General features: G+C 45.7%; 1 protein-coding gene across 1 annotated transcript in view; it reads left to right on the top strand.

Annotated features, from left to right (window-relative positions):
- Galnt17 (polypeptide N-acetylgalactosaminyltransferase 17) overlaps positions 1-7,299 on the top strand; it is a 377,891-nt gene that overhangs the window by 214,859 nt on the left and 155,733 nt on the right. The window lies entirely within an intron of this gene.

The following is a 7,299-nucleotide window of genomic DNA, read 5'->3' as shown; positions in this document are numbered from 1 at the left end:
TGTGTGTGTGTGTGTGTGTGTGTGTGTGTGTGTGTGTGTGTGTGTGTAAATGTGCATGTGTGAATGCAGGTGCCTTTGGAGGCCAGAAGAGGGCATCAGATCCCCTGGAGCCAGAGTTACAGATGGAAGTTTCCTGCTGTGGGTTCTGAGAACTAAACTTGGGTGCTCTAAAAGGGCAATATTCACCCTTAATCACTGAATTGTACTCTACCCCACCCCCTACTTTTGTGAAACTATAAAAACAAGAGCTTTTAGTTTTTTGCATAAAGAAGATTGTCCCACATTTCTTTTGAAAAAAAAAATCCCCATAATTTAAGCGTTCATTGTGTGTGTGACTAACAGGCTTGTGTGTGAGGGTACTTGTACACTTGTGTGAGCGTGCATAGAGAGACTAGAGGCCTGGTTCAGGCATTGTTCATCTTGATTTTTTTTTTTTTTTGAGACAGGCTCTCACTGACCTGGAACACGCCAAGCAGCCCCAGAAATCCACCAGTCTCTGCCTCCCTAAAGCTAGGTTTATAAGCCATGACACTGCACATACATGGCTTTAAAAACACTGAAATTTATTATTTTTAGGTAGGTGTGTGTGTGTGTGTGTGTGTGTGTGTGCGCGCTCACGTGTGCATGCACACATGTATGTGTCCCTGGGTGTGTGTGCTTCTGGGTATATATGCACGTGAGAATGTGAGTGCTCGTGGAGTCCAGAGGAAGGTGTTTATCTCCTGGAGCTGCAGTTACAGGTAGTTCTGAGCTGCCCCGTGTGGACTCTGGGAGCCAACCCAGGTCCTCTGTAAGGACGGAACATGCTCTTAATGGCTGAGCCCTCTCTCCAGTCTTGTGTCTGACTTTTATGCTGGGTGTCAGCATCATTTTTTTTTTTTTTTTTTGTTTTCTGAGACAGAGTTTCTCTCTGTGAGTAGCCTTAGCTGTCCTGGACTCTGTAGACCAAGCCCAAGCTAGCCTAGAACTCACAGAGATCTGCCTGCCTCTGCCCGCCCAAGTGCTGGGATTACAGGCCTGTACCCAGCTGTCAGCATCATGTTTTAATGCTTTTGTAGTAAGCACTTTACCCACTGAGCCATCGCCCTCGCCCCACCCCCAGTTTTGAAGAGAATGATTAGAATATTTTTGTTCGTGGTTTATCATGGTCAGACTGAAGGGGCTTTTAGCTGAGGTGAGGCACGCAATGGCCAGGAGAGGGTGCCGAGTGATGGTGGAGCAAAGATCTAAGAAGGCAGACCATCAGCCTTCAGCTGGCTTACTCTTTGTTTTGTCTGTTTGTTGTTTTGTTTATGCAACACACTGAGTGTGACTTTTCCTGGATAGAAACAACACGCTCATATCTATTCCCTCCAGAATGAGAATACACGACAGACCAAAGTAATGATTCTACCAAAGTCTGACTGGTAGGCCAATGAGTCTTCTGGGTGTTTCTAATGGTAGTGTGGGTGAGTGGTTACTCACAGGAGCAGCGATGACTCAAATGCTCAAGTTCAGCTACATCACTGAGAAACCCACCCCAACAAGGGTGGCGACTCATGGAAGCCTAGGCCCCGGAGCTCTCTTGCTTGACTTGCTGGCAGCTCAGTAGGTCTGAAAACCTCCCAGCAACTCACCTCGCCAGTCTCTTCTCCCCACAGCTTCTGTAACTGTGAGGGGAAGAGCCTGGCGACTCTTATAATTTTCAACTTTCCCAGACATGTGAAGTTTCTTTACTTCCTGAGTCTCATCCTTCCCCCTTTCCTGGAGGAAATGGCTATACAGCCATGGTAGGATGATGGCACTCTCATTGAAGATGGCCTTTCCTCCATCTAATCACCTCTGGAATTTTTTTTTTTTTTTTTTTTTTTTTACAGACATACCCAAAGATGTGTCTCAGTAATTCTTAATCTAATCAAGGCGACTGTGAAGATTAGCTAGGCATTGGTCTTGGTTCGGCTGCATTTCATATATTTAGTGAGCTGGTTATTTTAGGCATAAAGATCTTTTCATGCACACCTGGGAATCTAGGAATTTTTAGTCTATTTTTCGTAGCTGATTTGCACATACATAAAATACGAAAATATCTCAGGAAAGATGATGCTTGAGAAATGGAAAGTATCCTGATGAATGTCTGTGATAAAACCATGTCTTCTGAGCTGAATGTCATTGAACCCCAGTCTCAGTGAATGGGGAGTCCTTACCATGGGGGTAGCCAAAGGCTGTTACCGAGAATATTCTAGGGTATTAGCAAGATGTAAGGACTGGGTACACCCACCCCTCAAAGAAGTACTGCGGTCTACTCATTCATCCTGAAGGAATTCTGTTTTGAGGCCAAATCCTAGATACCTGAGGATGACCCCACCTCTGCCAAACTCCTGATCTTTCTGCCTCTACCACCAGAACTCTGAGATTACAAATGTGGACCATAGTGAACCATTTCCACTGGAAGGTCCCCCTGAGAGAAGGACCGTTACCTAAGTGTCGTAGTAGATCCTTACAGATGGGGGAGGGAGTAGTTGCCATCTTTTGGTGACTCAGGAGAGTACAGAGAACTGGCCAGGAGAAATAAACAACTATGTATCCATAGTTCATTGCTGGTGTCCTACTTGGCTTTACTTGTCAACTTGACTTGGCCTAGAGTCACCTGAGAAGGGAATCTTAATTAAGGGATTATTCAAGTCAGATTGGTGGTGGGCATGGTGTGGGAAGGAACATTTTTTTTTTTATTTTTTATTGGTACAGGAGAGAGCAGCCCACTGTGGGTGGCACCATTCCCTAGGTAGGTTGTCCTGGGCTATCTTAGGAAGCTAGATAAGCGTGAGCCTGTCAGAGTTCCAGCAAGGAGCATTCCTGGTGACTCCTGCTGTACTTCCTTGGCTGTGCTTGAGTTCCCTGGTCAGAGGTGATGCTGCATGGGATTGCAAGTGGACCTGCCTTTTCCTGCTGACCTTCCTCTATGATGGTCTATGAACTAGAAATGTTAAGTCAAATGAACTCTTTTCTTTTTTCTTCTAAGCTGCTTTTGGTCAGAGTTATTTATCACAGAAAGAGAATAAAACTAGCATAGATTAGAGCACAGACAGACAGGCACACACATACACACAAGCACACACAAACAATTTTAAGAAAAACATCTTTTTTTTTGTTTTGTTTTTGTTTTTTAATGACCAAAGGGCAGCAAGATGGCTGAGCAAGTAAAGGCACTTGCTGTACCAGCCCAATGACTGGAATTCAATCAGAACTCACATAAAGGTAGAAGGGCAAAACCAACTGCACAGCATTGCCCTCTGACCTCCACACATGTGCCATGGCACACACACATCTCTCACTTTCTACGGTAATGGTGAGTAAAATGTTTTAAAAGAATTTCTTAGAGGCCGAAGATACGTCTGAGCTGTTAAGAGCACTTGCTGCTCTTCCGGAGGACACGGGTTCAATTCCCAGCACCCACATGGCAGCTCACAACCGTCTGTAACTCCTCTGTCAGGGGATCTGATGCCCGCATACAGACAGACATGCAGGTAAAACATTAACGTATATAAAACTAATATATTGGTTTTTTTTTAAAGTACTTTTAAGGCTAGCAGACACAAGAGGCCACGTATTGTGTGAGTCTAATGAATAAGCAAATTCATAGAGGCAGAAAATGATATCAGTGGTCAGCAGGGGCTAGGGCAGGGGGCAGATGAAAGCAAGTGTTTAGAGCAGTGATATTTCCAATGGTCTCATGTGACCCCTTTGAAAAGGATGTTTGATCCACCAAAGGGGACACAGCCCACGGGTTGAGAACCATTGCTTCCGAGGCTTCCGGGCCTATGACTGGGGCGATGGACCATTCCTAGGACACTGTGAATGCATTTGGTGTTACTGACCTGAGCATTTTCAGTTGTTGGGAATGGTAGCTTTTCATTACGTGTGCATCTGCGACTTTCTGTGTTGGTGTAAGACTCCTCCGGGCTTCTGGCAAAACCCCGCCGAGACTGATGGGTTGTGTTACTCCAGTGTCAAGACAAGCCAGGAAACTCCCATTTTCACAGGCTCCTGGGTGGCTGGGACTCTGAGGGGTCCTGGCTTGGAGACAGGCACCCTTGCTCTGTTTTCTGACTGGAACACACCGTATGTGCTGTTCACCCATCCCCGGCAGCTACAGCCCACACGTTATCAGAGAGCAGCAGGTCCCTTGACTCAGCAGCTGTGGGAAGACTGGTGTCAGTAATCAGAGTGGCATTGGGGGTGTGAGTGGGGGTGGGGCTCATGATGGCAACAATAATAAAGTTCTGGTTGGGCACTCCAGTTGTCGCCCACCTCTTACCTCATACGTACAAATACCTCGTATACATCCACAGGGAAACGTTGCAGAAACAAATAGTTTGTTGGTTTTAAAGATTTTTTTTTTTCATCATTATGTGCCCACATAGTCATGTAGACAGAGACAAGAACATGCACACAGTTCTCAGGCTACACCTCAGACCTGCAATGCAAGTTAACGTGCCCGAACACTCTGGAGCTCAGACCAGCTTTTCATGTACTACAGCTGGAGAGAGCAGGATCTTTGATTACTCTCAGCCTGCAGCCCTACAGACTCTGTGAGCGTGCAGGAGTGAGCTAATCCGCTGTGGACCCTTGAACTTCCCCCCAGGCCTGGGCAAATGGTCACACACACCTCCCAAACCTGTGTCTGTGTGGCCCAGAGCTTCTTGCATCGATTTTGGAAGTAAGTGTGGCGGGTCTGCCGGGTTAGTCCCTGTCCCTGAACAGGGCTTTGAGACAGGGGACACCAACGGTGTATTCTGTGACCCTGTGGAGACAGCACAAGGAGTCTGGGGAGAATTCCGTGCTAACGTCCTCCCTGGTTGGTCTGTGCTGTCTGAACCCATCTCATTCCGTCCCTAAGCCCGGATGACAGCTGCCGATCTTATTACCAAGAAGCAGAGAGTCTCTCTGGTGAATTCCTACTCATCATGGGTGGCATTTGCCTCCCGATCCCCAACTCCCCAAATACTGTTTATCAAAACCTTCAGCCACACAAGGATTCCCAAATGGCACCTGGCCAATTTAGTATTGAATTTTCTCTAGTCCTGGAAGGTAAACATTTATCTCTGCAGAAATAGGTTTTTGTTTTCTTCTTTGAATTTGTCTTGAGGGAAAAAAAAATTACATAAAGCGTTATTCTTTTTTTTCCTCCTCAGTGTTGGGGATTGAACCACGGCCCTGGTATGTCCTACCACTGAGCAGCACCCATAGCCCTTTCCCATTTGTGTGCCTGTGCGTCCATTCATGCACACACGTGCCTACATGTTCGTGTTCGTGTGGGTGTGTTGGTGTGTATCTTCTTCAGCCACCTTCTGCCTTTCTAGAAACAGGCTTTCTCATTAAACCTGGAGCTGGGCTGCAGTCCAGAAGCCCAGGGATGCCCCTGTCTCTGCCCTCCCCACCGATGTTGGGGTTACAGGCTCATACCACCACCCTTGGCTTTTCATAGGTGCTGGAGATCCAGTCCCCAGTCCTCACGCCAGCACAGTGACTGATTTACCGCAGGCCCTCTCACAGCCCCATTTCTTTTTTCAAATGAAGAGTGTTTAATCCATTGCCACTGGCAGGGCTTCCTGTTGGTCACATTATTAACTGTTTTCTGGTAGGCTATCTTTCTTTGCTCAGGTGAAAGAGTTCACCAGCCCTATAGTGATACATTTTTCCGTGTAAATGTGGGCTGTAATAGTAAATGTTCGTCCCCTTGCCCCTGTGCCTAACTTTACACCATTGCCCTTAATACTCCTGCTCCAATGGCTAGCTGAAGCACTCTCATCTATGGCCTTTTTTATTTTTATTTTTATTTTTGTAACCTCTGGCATAACTTCCTCGGACTATCTGTACAGCTCTGAAGTTCCCATTCACATTTCTTAAAACTGTGTAGAGGGAAAGAAGAGAAATAAGAATAACTGTCAGAGGCCGAGAGATAACTCACAGGTCAAAGAATTTGCTGGAAAGCATGATAACCCGAGCTTGCTCCTCATGGCCCAGAGTGGAAAGAGAGAAGCCCTTCCTGCAAATTGCCCTCTTGACTTCTATGGATACACCATGGCATACGCTGGGGTGGGGAAGGGTTAGTGTTTGAATAGATGAGTTTGACATTGGGGGTGGGAGCACCCTGCACAGACTTCTGCTTCCATCATCCCAGCCCTTGACTGGCAGGAATTCTGTAACTCACCATCTTTTCTCCCTGTTCATCTGAATACACCGTTCTCTCTTCTTCCGGAAACCACATGGCTATATCTTTAAGGAACAAAACCCATGACACAGAGAGGCCAGCCCCTACATATGCTGAAAACACATGCCTTTCAGTTGGCAAAAGCTGCTGTGTATCCTTAAGATGGGAAGAAACTGTATAGTATCTCCTAAAGGAACTTTCAGAACTCTCTGCAACAAAGCCATGTAATAGAGCCGTGTACAATTGTGCATGCCCCAAACTCTAGCACTGAGGGGCAGGAACAAGAGGATCCCTGAGGCCCCTCGCTTGGCTCATCTAGCTGAATCAGCAAGATCCAGGTTCAGTGAGCAATGCTGACTCAAAAACAACAGGGTGGTGGCTCACACCTTTGATCTCAGGGCTAGGGAGGCCAAAGAGGGTGTTGAGTTTTCTCTGGCTTTTCATCCTATGTTAGTTACTTTCCTTGTGGCTATGACAAAATCCATGATGAAAGCAACTTAAGGAACAAAGGGTTTATTTTGGCTTACAGTTTGTGGGCACACAGTCCATCATGTTAACTATCCACAAGTGTCACAGTACAGCTGTGTATGGAGACATAGTCCAGCTTTCTAACTTCCAGGGGGTTAAAAGTCCTCATATGCCAACTTTTCCTTAGCCATCAAAAACCTTTCTAAAGACCTGTGGGTATGCTGGTGTTTTATAATGTTTACTTTCAATGTTTTTGTTTGTTTGTTTGTTTGTTTTTTAAAATAGAGTTTCTATGTGTAGCCTTGACTGTCCTGGACTCAATTTGTAGACCAGGCTGGTCTCAAACTCACAGAGACCTGCCTGCCTCTGCCTTCTCGAGTGCTGAGAGTCAATAGTTTTAAGCTATGCGTATTTGTATATCTTGGTGTGAATAGTTTTAAGCTATGCATATTTGAATATCTTGGTGTGAATAGTTTTAAGCTATGCGTATTTGTGTATCTTGGTGTGAATAGTTTTAAGCTATGCATATTTGAATATCTTGGTGTGAATAGTTTTAAGCTATGCGTATTTGTATATCTTGGTGTGAATAGTTTTAAGCTATGCGTATTTGTATATCTTGGTGTGAATAGTTTTAAGCTATG

The sequence above is a fragment of the Psammomys obesus genome, unplaced genomic scaffold (genome assembly GCF_907164565.1).
Source record: "Psammomys obesus unplaced genomic scaffold, mPsaObe1.curated_primary_1811, whole genome shotgun sequence".
In the NCBI taxonomy this organism is placed as follows: Eukaryota; Metazoa; Chordata; class Mammalia; order Rodentia; family Muridae; genus Psammomys; species Psammomys obesus.
This window is presented reverse-complemented; position numbering and strand designations above follow the sequence as displayed.